The following is a 12002-nucleotide window of genomic DNA, read 5'->3' as shown; positions in this document are numbered from 1 at the left end:
CACTCTCACAATCCATTCTGTTCGATCCCCGTGGTGCCCCACTATAATCCCAGATTGCAATTCCCACCCTTGGAAACTCAGGCTACTGATGTGGAGCAAGTTTAATCCAACTGACTTAAACTGCACACGAAACTGGAGCCAGCCGGCAATGTGGGGGCTGGAGATCCAGGCCTGGGCGGGCCAGCGGACCCTGTACAGGGCCAGGCAGGGAGAACACTCAGCAGTGTGGGCCACAAGGCCTCTGTACAGCCACTCCACTCGGAAGTGTCGCGCAGCAGCAGGCAACTCCAGGAAAGCTTTATTTGTGCTAAAAGAGCAACAGGCTGGCTTTTGGCCGCAGGCCGCCATTCGGCAGCGCCCTGTTACCTGTAAAGGCCCCACTGCCTTTCCCGCAGCATCCCAGCCCTCCTGTGGAATTTCCACTTTCCCTGGCCCCTGGGTGGGTGACTCCAAGGTGCCCGCAGGCTCACTGGGGACCCCATGGGTGTCTCACCCTCCCCAGCTTCTCCCTTCTTTCAATCTTTCTGGCCCCCTCTAGCGAACCTCACACCTGAGCCCAGCTCTCCAGGAGCTCATGGGGGCTGCAGGCACCTGAGGACCAAACAGATGTCCCTGAGGCCACTGTGGCCAGTGTCTCCCAATCCTCTTTTCACTCTGTGTGTGTGTGTGTGTGTAACGCATAAGCACTGCTGACCTATGTGTGACATGTGTCTTCACACATTCCCCCCATCCGGCAGTCTGGGTCTGTCCTCCATGTGCTGATTTTTCTCCTGATTGTCCTATCTCCTCAGGTCCCCACCTATCTGGTAATTTTTAGGTTGGGTGCTGGATATCACACAGCATGGCGCCCAGCACTGAGCTCTGGATTGGGGTACACTCCTTCGAAGGGTGCTGGCTTCTTTCAGGCAGACAGTTGAGCCCCAGGCAAATAAGCCAGGTCCTCTGGAAACTCGCTCCCTGCCCCGGGGATAGGGGTGGGTCCACAGCAGCCTTTCCCCTGCGTGGACTCAGCCCCGCTCTGAGGCAGGACTCTTCCTGGGCTCTCCTGTGTCTTCCATTTCCTCCACTCTGACTGCTTCGTGGGTCCGAGCCACCTGCTTCACAGCCTTCTGACTGACGTGATTTTTATGGGGTCCCTCTTGAAGCACCCCTCTCCCTGGGACAGCTGGCTTTCAGGAGGGGCTCGGGGACCCCTACAGAGTTCATTCACTCTACTTTGCACTCTGCAGGAGACACTCCCACCATGGTCTCTCAGGACTCGCTGCCATCAGCTCCTCCTGGTCCTCAGTGTCCCTCATCTCCCAGGACACAGAGCTGTCACTCTGAAGGGCAGAGAGCAGAGAAAGGAGAACCCAGGAGTTCTGAGCCATCCCAAAGGAACCTCCAAGTCGGTTCCATGGAGGCAGGTGGCCATGCGTCAGCCGCAGGCCTGAGGTGAAGATCTCGGGGTCGGGGAGGTCCTGCATGGGGCGGGCCCTCAGTGCTCCATGGCTATCTTTAGAAGAAGCGGAGAGAGGCAGAGTGGGAGAAAGGGTGCAGCCAAAATCCGGGGTGCTCTTGGGGGCCCAGAGCGGGAAGAGGCAGGAAGACCCTCCGTGAGGCCTCCAGAGCACCCTGCTCTGCACACAGCTCGATTCCAAGCCCTCAAGCTTCATCCTGAACTTCCAGCCTCTCGGGTAATGAGAGGGGAATTTCTGGCCTGAAGACACTGTGTTTTCGAGGACAGCAACTGCAGAGCCCCTGACCTCCTGTGGCCAGCCAGGGGGCTCCAGGCTTCCTTGGCTAGGAGCAGGGTTGAAGAGTACAAGTGGCCAGGACATGGGGCTGTGGGAAACTCCACAGGTGAAAATGCCCGGAACCTGTGAGTCCCAGGTCCTGATCACACCGGGAAGAGGCCGGCGACACCCACCACCCAGCCCCGCAGGCAGCCATCCCCATCCCCATCTGTGCTGTCAGCAGCCTGGCCTCAGAAGGCTGGGTGTCATCCCCCTGCATCGCTGTGCATGCTGGGGTCAAGGCTGCCACTCCTGGGCCACAACATCTGCCACCAGATCAGCATAGTTGTCCCCAGTGCCCCACATGGATGCCATGTGGCCAGGCAGGGTCAGTGGTGTTCACTGAGGACAAAACAGAGTGGAGGGGCTGCCCACGAGCCAGGGCGGGGGTGTGCTGTATCCAGGCAGCATCGTTATGAAAGTGCAAGGGGCCAGGCAGGCAGGCAGGGGCTCTATAGGCCACCAGTAGCAATGGGAGCGTGGTCACCGCAGGAGCCACCAAGAGCCCCACCTGGGTGAGCACAGTCACATGTGGGAGATGGAGGAGCACAGCCCCAGGAGTGCTCAACTGTCACCAGCGCCTCCCCTGCCCCTGTGAGGCACTGCTCTGAGCCAGAGTGGGTCTGGAAGGAGGTGCGGGACACTGCTGTGGGGAGGCTGAGCTGCTGGCTGGGGCTCCTGGGGACAGGTGTCCCCTCAAAGAGCTGGGTGAGCCAGCAGCCAGGCTGCTGCTTCCTGACTTTGAGTCCCAGGCAGCCCGAGACCACGCCATGGCCACCCTTCTCCCTGTATGGCTGGAGAGATCACCAAGCTCAGGAACACCAGGACCAAAACATGGCTTCCTGCTGGGCTGCAGCTGCTTCTCCACTCCGGGCCCCTGCCCTGCACTGTCCACCCCCTCATCCTCTCCTGGTGACCTCGCCCCGCTGCTACAGCCCCCACCTCCTTGCTGACCTTGGTGGTGAGTCTCCACCTGTCTCCCCTGCCATCTATAGCTCCTGGGCTGGGTCCGGCATCCTGGGCTGATGTGCAGCAGGGAGATGCCCCACCGTGGGGGCTCCTTGGCAGGTGCTGTCGCCACACAGTGGTGGCCGCCCCTCCAGGGCCTCCCTCCCAGGTTTCCTCAGTGTCTTGAAGTGCTGTAATCTGGCATTTGGAGAGAACAAGGCAAAGGCAATTTTACCACTGCAACAAAACCAGCAAATGATGCTCTGATGGCTTTAATGAGCTCCATCCTGTCTCCCCCATGGAGTCAGCAGACAGCAGTCCGTGTGAGAGGTCAGAATGAGTATGGTTGGGTCCCCGCAGAATGGAGAGCCGTCACCACGGAGCTCACCTAATCTGCCCCAGCATCCAGCAGGAGCGATGAGAAGATATCTCACAGGAAATTGTCCTCCCTCCTCGTAGCCATAACGACAGAGGCAGCAGGTCCTGCTCAACTTCCCCGGCAAGAGGCATAGCCAACACATAGCCAAATGGAGGAAAAGCAGAGGCCTGGATTCTCTCAGCATGGGGGGGCGGGGCCTGGGGGAACCAGTCCCTCCTCTCCCCTGCTCTATTGAACAAGGATGTTTGGGACGTTCCCAAGGGTGGGCTGGAGTTGGGTGGGAGGAAGGTGAAGCCCCACGGTGCACTGCTGTGGGGTGTGACAGCTGCCTGGTTGGATGCTGAGCGGCCACCTCTGCTGCCCAGAGCCTTAAAGGTCCCAGGCTCCTGGGCACCAGGTTTCACATCCCAGCCAGTGGAGACTCTGCTTACCAAGACTACACCAGTCCAGACCTGTGCCCCCAACGTAGGAGCATTTTGAGAAAAATTAGAGTCCTCAAAAGGAAAGATGTACCCAGTTCACGGGCAGGTGTCAGTCACCTTAAACTGATGGCTTCACTCCATGCAACTCCACCGAAATCAAATTAACACAATAATGCCAAAGTGCATTAGCAGGTACCGTGGCCCCAAGGAGCAACACCTATCCTGGAACAGAGCAGGTTCCAAGCTTCTGCAGATCACAGGACCCGAGACAGTGAGGTTTCCGACGAAGCAGACACCAAGGGCGCAGAACAAGACAGGGCTCAGGTCGGCACGCAGTCCTCAGCCGTGTGGCCCCAACGTGATTCAGTAGGAAGTAAGCATCTTTTCAACAAGTGATGTCAGAAGAACTGGATGAATGCGAGGAGGGAAGAGCTAACCCAGCCTCACACCACACCTACACGTTAACTCCAGGTGGACCTTAGGTAAGACGCACAGGTGCTTCTGGTGTCCAGCACACAGGGTGTCTTTGTGACAATGAGTGGCAAAGACATGTTAGAGGGCACACAAAAGGCACTGGCCAGTAACGACACAGGATAAATGGAATTTCATCAAAAGTTAAAAGTTCAGGTCACCAAGACACTGGGAAAAGATTAAGACAGTCCACAGACCGGCCGGTATCTATTTATATACACACACATTGTACATCTTATATTTGGAGCCCCAGCTGTGTCCTCCTCCTGGGGGGAGGACTTGGGGTTGAGGTGAGGGGGCAGGCTTCATGGCTCCCCCTAAGGGCCTGGACCACAGGAACAGTGGAGCAGGGGGCCCAGTGTCCAGGCTCATGGGCGCTACAAGGGCAGACTGGCAAGGACTCACGCTTGCCCATTCCCCAGATGCCCATCCGCCCTGAGGCTGGGCCCCGGGATCTGACATAAAATGCAGCCCAGGTCTCCACTTCCTTACCTGGACCTGGCTGACCCTGGACTTCTCCACACACTGCCGGGTGCCTGTAAGTGGTCCCTCGTTCTCCTGCAGTCCCTGCCACTCCAGCACCACCTGCAGCACTGGGCCTCCGGAGGCCAAGTGCGTGCACACCCAACCGTCCACAGGGAGAGCTCTCTGCTTCTGGGGCACAGGAGGTCTGGCCTGCAGGAGACACCAGGATGTGTCTTGGTGGCAAATGAGAGGGCAGCTGGCCGGGCAGTGAGCTGGGGTGCCCCTCCCCTCCCTTCCTGCCCAGCCCCTCCTCAGGCAGCCTCTTGTGACCCCTCCCTACTCCCACCCTCTGGGGAGCCGCTGTGGGCCTACACCCATGGGGGGCGCATCTGGGGGGCAGCCGGAGGAGGGGGAGGAGGATGGCGCAGGGCAATTTTCTCCAGAAAATTGGAGAGAAACCACTCTCCCTGGTGAACAGCCTCTGTCTCAAGCTAATTTCCACATAATAGAATCAAACCATTTCCCTTTCCTCTCCACCATCTCCTCTGCATAATTTGACAAATTGCGAATGCGATTTGATTCAGGGCTCAGATTCTTTTCACCAGTCATGGACAGAGGAGGAGGGAGGCAGAGACCCCACAGGTGTGGGAGGGGCCACCCCACATCCGCACAATGGGGCCCACTCAGCGGGTGGGGCGGGCAGGCAGCACCACATTCCATCACCCGGCGCAGGGCGGGCCCATCTGGGGAGGGCGGCCAGCCAGGGACGCGGGAGCAATCTGCCCCAGGGGGCTCGCCAAGGATTCCTGGCTCTGAGTGGAGCCTGGCAGGGCCAGCCTCGTGCCCAGCCAAGACGGAGGCTCTGCTGGCATCGCCGACAGGCGTGCCGTGGGGCGAAGCGGCCCAGCCAGGACATGGCTGGCACCAGGCCCCACACAGGCCGTGGCCTCGCTCCCTCCCAGCTCTCCCCTTCACCCAATCCTGCAAATCCTCCAACACGCAGCATGGGCTGCACCCCTTCCTGTGTCCCAGTCCCCGACCTCATGGATGGCCACTCTCACCCCTCAGCTCCTGGGCCCGCTTGTGGTAGGGGTATGGCTGCACCCAGTGGGGGCAGGCTGGATGCCAGGGCTGAGGAACCCTGAGATGCCAGCCAGAAAAGCCCTGATGCCAGTACACAGGGTGCAGGGACTTAGGGTCAGCCTTCCTATCAGTTCTGCCCATTACAAAGTCATCTTTATGTGAAAGCAGTGTTGTTTTTCACATTTTTTATTTTAAAATTACACAAATACACCATTGAAACAGGTTTAACAGTTATAGGTACATGGCAGGCCCAGCCCTCCTTAGGGACCCTCCAGGGTTCCAGGCATTCCCTGCCCCTGGGTTCACACGTAATCCCATCTGCACAGTGACCCCTGCTGGGCACTGGCCCTCGGTGCCACTTCCTAGGAGGCTCTCTCCCAGGGCGTTTCCCAACATCCACCGCGGCAGAGTCCAGGGTCCCAGGCGGCACACGCCTATGTAGCGCAGTTGACTTGGTGTCGGGATGATACACGTGTGTGTGAACACCTGTGCACGTGCACACACACACACACACACACACACACACACATCTGCCCCAGCAACGGCCACTTGTCCATGAGATGAGCCCAGGCCCAGCCCAGGAGCTGGAGGCTCTGGTCAGGGGCCTCGAAGGCCAGTCCCTGAAGGGTCACAGGTCCCCTCCAGTCACAGGGGCCTCGAGGAACCCCAAGATCCTGTGGAAGCCAAGGACATTGAGAGAGAGACTCCCACCAAAAAACCCAAAGGGTGAGATTGGAAGGCACCAGCAGTGTGAGGTCCCCGAAGAACGTGGACAGGGAACCAGGAGAGGACCTCACACCTCAACACCAGGCCCGCTGGGGAGGGGCAGGGAGTCAGGATGTCCCTGGGGCCAGCATGGGCTGGGACACCACAGGCACAGAGGGGGACGGCGGGGGTCCTCTGCCAAGTCACCTGTGTGCGCTGCGACCGTCCATGTCTGTGACAAGTCTGCCACAAAGACCAGCTGACTGGGAGCAGTTCACAGACACACAGAGGGCCCCGAGTCAGTCAGCAGTCAGGTGCCCGTCGGGGCAGGGCCGGGAGCCTGTCCTGCCCTCAACTCATGACAGGAGCCAGGTGCCCCCCAGCACGGGGAGCTCAGTCAGGGAGTCATCGGGGAAGGAGGGGCCTTGTGGCTGGAGGGCGGGGCACAGGACTGCTGACCCCAGAGAGGCCAGGCTGACCATGGGGCAGTGGTGCTGGGCAGGTTAGGGTCTGGGTCTTGCAGTGACTCTAGGAGACACAGCCTAGTGTCCTGACAGCAGTGGCGTCCCAGGCACCACCCCAGCCGCACAGTAGATCCTGAGGCTTTGAACCAAAGAGCAGCCACGGAGCCACTTTGTCCCTGCCACTGTCCTCGTGACTCCTGGGCCCTCTGCCCATGGGACTCCAGGCAGCAAGTAGGGGCACCTTGGCTTGAGGGTCCCAAACTCCTGCCCATCCCCAGGAGCTTACAGAATGACCCAGAAATGTCTGGGACCCAACCCATCTACACATGCCAGTCAGAGTCCTACAGGAGTTTCCCAGATAGGGCGGCCCTGAAGCAGACAAAGGGTTAACATAGCACGGAGCTGCTGGCCACAGCCCCACACAAGATTTACTGATTTTTTAAAAGAAAAATATGTCACAGTCTCTGCGATGGGTATAGACCAATTATGTGCGTGGCCAGCTGGCTGCGGAGCCCCTGTGCGTGTTGTGCCAGAATAGGCTGTGGTGCCAGCAGGAACCGCGCCACGGTGGTGAAGCACCGCGACCTCACACTCCTTCTGCATCTATGCCACCCCTGCCAAAGAGGCTCAGCCCCTCACCAGCACCGGCTCAGTGCCAGGCACCCTGGGGGCACCCGGGAGCTGGGCTGCCACCTCCAGGCTGCGGCAGTGGAAGTGAGGGTGTTGGACCACGGCCCGGGACCAACTGGATGGCAACGAGGGTCCATGTGGGTGGCTGGGAGGAGGTCCCCCGTCAAACAGTTTGAGGAGTGGCACAGTCCCTCAGGGGAGCTCGGAGTGGGCAGTGAGGAGACAGAGAGCCACCAAGGCAGGACAGAGAGTGACGACTCACAGGCCAGGTGAGGGGTGCAGGGTGTCCCCAGGGTGTCCTGGAGTCCCTGGAAGGCTTGAATGGAAGAGACTTCTAATGCGTGACTTGGCCCCTCCAGAATGACCTCCTGATCCAACCTGCAGCAGATGTTCAGCCTCCTGAGAGTAAAGGGCATGTTGTGCTATGGAGCTGCATGCCCATGGGAGCCCTGGTGCCTGGGCCACCTACAGGGAGGTCCCATTAAAACAAATGGAGACTGCTGGTGAGATTGGAGGCCACCAACGCCTGGGCGGGACAGGCAGTGCCACTTTGTGAGTACTTCTTTTGGGGGTGTTAAGACGTTTGGATTTAGGTGGAGGTGATGTGCACACTCAGCTGGAGGGGGTCCCTGTCTGAGGACCAGGCTCTGAGAGACGGAGGAGAAGGAGGTTTGGAGGAAGAAGAGGAGGAGGAGAGAGGAAGGCAGGCGATGGTCCAGGGTGCACGCCAGGTGCTTCCAGGAAACAGTGAGGTGCGATTTTTCTGGAAGATGAAGGCAAGAAAGCAGGGGACCAGGCAGGTTCAAGGTCACCTGTGGGACCATTGTAAGCATGCATGTGTAGAAATTTCTTTGTGAGTCAAAATCTGTTCTAAAATTAATGATTTATTTTAAAAAGTCAAAGCACACGCTTGACATATGCAGGCTGCTGACTACAGCTTCAGCTAGACTTTCAGAACACGCAGCTCTGACTGGGAGACGTTAGGGCCCTGAAATGGGGGTGGAGACCACGCTCCCTCGGACTCTGCTCCCCAGCACATCTCGCCCTAGCAACCTGCTTGTTCTCCAGCATCTACCAACACAAGCTTCACTGGCCCTGGCACCCCCACCTTGCCGTCACCCAGACCTACTGTGTAGAACTTTTGTGTTCAAAATGTTTCCAAACCCAAATGTGTCAACAGTCTTCAGGGTTCCTTCTGCTTCTGTAAACAGGCTTGCTGATCACAAGATGTACCAGGTACAAGCTGTATCCAGCTTGTTTCTGTTTCCAGTTTGTCCCCATATCTACTCACATACAAAAAAAACCCTCACAGTACAAAAGTAACTTCCTGTACTAGTTTGGGGCTCAGACTTTGGAGTTGGTGGCTTCTTTGAGCCTACAGGCAGGTGTTAAGCTTCATTCCCTCCACTTTGCCAAGTTTGCTACCGTTTCTGTTCCTCCAGTAAACCTCTGCCTCCTGTAACAACAGCAGCTCAGCAGGCCAGGTGAGTGTTTCTTCTCCTACCCCCACGACCCACCTAACAGGTCAGCTCATCCTCACTCCAGATAGTAGACTGGGCCCAGGAGGGTGGACAGCACCCTTACTGATTCAGTCCTTTGAGTTATTTGCCCTCCTGCAAACCCATTGTTATTGTCTTCTGAGCTCTGTTGTCCCTCCAGAAAAGCCATCTGTGTATGACCCATTGGTCTCACGAAGGCAACTGTCCCCTCTGGCCACTTTGGAGGTTTCTGTGTGATTTTTTTTTTCCCCCACATTTGGACACACATGCCTGCAGGGCTCCTCTGGACAGTCTGTCCCTGCAGCACTGGGGTGTGTGGAGCCTGGGAATCTGTAGCCTGTCCACTCTGCAGAGGCCCAGCTAGAACCCAGTCTGCAGCTCTCTAGGCAGCTGGCCAGCCCTCTCCATCATGGCTAGGGCCACAGCGGTCACGAGAAAGGGGCCAGGTTTGTGAGCCATGTCACGCACCGCACTGTCCAGGCCGTAGCCCCAGCCCACTGCGCATCCTCAGGGCCCTGAGAGGAGATCAGGTCCCTGCCTCACCTCTGCAGAAAGCTTAGGCCTGTCCCCACCTGCTCACAGAGCCACTCCCTGGCCAGGGACCTCTGTCTTCTCAGCCACACTGTCCTACAGCTGTCCTGGCCTCTGAAGTCAAGTTCAGGACTTGGTTCTGAGGCAGAATGGAAGGTCCTGGTTCTCCTTCCTGGACCCCACTCTGAAGAAGCAACAAGAACCCCCTGGAGGTGGCAGGAGTCAGAGGGGGAGTCTGGCCCACTACTAACATCCCTAATCTTTCTTTCTTTTTTTTTTTTTTTTTTTTTTTTTTGGTCTTTTTCATTTTTTATCGGTACCAGGGATCGAACTCATGACTGCCTGCTTGCAAGGCAGGCGCTTATGCCGCTGAGCTAAATCCCCAGCCCCTATCCCTAATCTTTCTAAGCCCAGCAGGCTGTGATGAACACAGCTACCTTCTCTGCAGGTTCCCCAGTGTGAGCCCTGCCCTTCCTCATGGAACTGAAACATCAAACAGCTACATCTCCCGATACTCTAGCCTCACACCTGGGACAGGAGGTCAGGTGGTGGCCTTGACCACAGAAAGCTCAAATCTAAACCCAGCAGTAGAAGTGAACTTGGACCAGTGAGCGCACTCAGAGCAGAGGCGAGGCTGCTCTAGAAGAAGGCAGGCTGTGCATGCGTTCAACCACAAAGACATATAAATAGTGTTGGGCTGCTGTGAGCAGGCGGGGACAGGCCTAAGCTGTGGCTCAGATGGCTGAGACCCCGGGAAACAAATGGAGGCTGGAGAGGTCGGGCCCAGGCACTTTCTCACCACCCTCGCCAGAGGTATGCACCAGCTGGGTCTCCAAGTGGCCACCTGGAGGAGGTTGTGGCCAGCTCTCAGGGCCTGGGCCATGCCAAGAGGGGACCTGGGCTGCACCAGTCAGCTTCTGAGGCTGCTGCGATGAACAGCCAAACCAGAGAGGTGCAGGGCGCTCGTATCATCTCACCATCTGAGGCTGATGCACAAAACCGAGGTTCCTGTGGGGTCCCTGTCCTTCCAGGCATCTGGAGCTGACACTTGCAACCTCTTCCAGCTGTGGTCACCAAGTTGCTGCAGTCCCTGCCTCAGTCTTCACTCTCCTCCTCTTCTCTCCTCCGTGGTCTCTCTATCACTAGTTTAAGGCCATGCAGGTAATTCAGGACCATGCTCTCCTCCCAGCATCAGGGTCCAGGAGGACAGGTGCCACCTCAGTACCATGAAGCTACCAGGCAGGAGCTGGCTGTGAGCTGGGGCCTTCAGCCTGCTGTCCACCCACATGAAAAGCCTACCTGTCTTTCCCTGGCACTGGCCTCCCCACCACACCTGCCCCCTGTCCTGGGCCCCATATGAGACCCCAGACACTGAGTCCAGGAACATGGGCCACATTCAGACTGTGGCTGGGGCAGTGGGAAGGGGACAGGCACAAAGGTCACTGGAAAGGCGGTGACTGCCAAGGACAAGTCCCAGAGAGGTCCAGAGTCACCTCTCCTAGGAGCCCTGGCCTCACCCCTGCAGCCCCCTGCACACAGATGGACCCCACTTCTCCCTCCCTGCCCTGTGTGAGGTGAGCTCACCCTGCACCCTCTCCACGAGGGCCTGCAGAATAATCCAGATGAGCATTTCATTGCTCTAAAGGGGAGAAGACTCATCCTTTTGAAAGGTCCACTGTGGAGGGGCCCCAGACAAAGGAAACCAGCCCCCCCCCCCACTGCTTGTGTGCTCAGAGAACAGCAGAGGTGAAAACTGACCACCAGCACTTGGGACCTCCTCAGAGTGAGGGACACAGGGTGCTCGGCTCAGAATCAGCTCTATGACCTTGGCTCACTTCCCAGACTCACCTGGGAGAAGAGCTTCCTGTCCACATCTGTGCCCACATCTGTGTCCACACCTATGAGCGCCTGCAGCTTCTCTCCTCACGGCCAGAAAGGTGCCAGATGTCCCTGAAGTGAGCAGGTAACACCTAATCGTCTGTCCCTGCAGGGAGTGGTCATCAGCAGCATGGAGGACACAGCAGGACAAGCATCCCCCAGCTTGCCTGACAGGAGAGGGCGTCCCTGTGTGCTCAGAGGTGAGGATTACCCAGAAAGACCCCTGTCAACATCCCCAAGCCATGCACCTAACAAATGTGTGCCTAACCTCAGTTTTAAAAGCACACGCTACTCTCAGATGCCAGGTTTCATCTCCCAAAGTGGCAAAGCCTGTACGTTCAATGGCAGGTACGTGGGCAGGTGAGGACCATGCATCAGTGTGACTGCCAGCAGGGCAGCCCCTGGGAGGTGACACAGCCAGGTTTCCTGGAACTACAAACGCATGTGGGGGAACTGGAATTTGAATCGGAGCCTGAGGCCAATGAACAGGTGGTGGCCACTGCTCCCGCGGAGCCCTGTGTTTGCAGCAGGGCAGACAGCATGTCTAACAATGCTGGCAAAGCACACAGGCAGCTCTAAGCTCAAAGCACACAGGCGACCCTGACCCTGACCCTGACCCTAACCCTAACCACACAGGTGACCCTAACCCTGACCCTGACCCTGACCACACAGGCAACCCTAACGCTAACCCTAACCCTAACCCCTAAACCGTAAACCCTAAACCCTAACCCTAACCCTAACCTTTCTTTGTA

This window comes from Cavia porcellus, unplaced genomic scaffold, assembly GCF_034190915.1.
Source record: "Cavia porcellus strain 051 isolate PalLab524CR breed Dunkin Hartley unplaced genomic scaffold, mCavPor4.1 scaffold_31, whole genome shotgun sequence".
NCBI classification, from domain to species: Eukaryota; Metazoa; Chordata; class Mammalia; order Rodentia; family Caviidae; genus Cavia; species Cavia porcellus.
Note: the sequence above shows the minus strand (reverse complement) of the source record.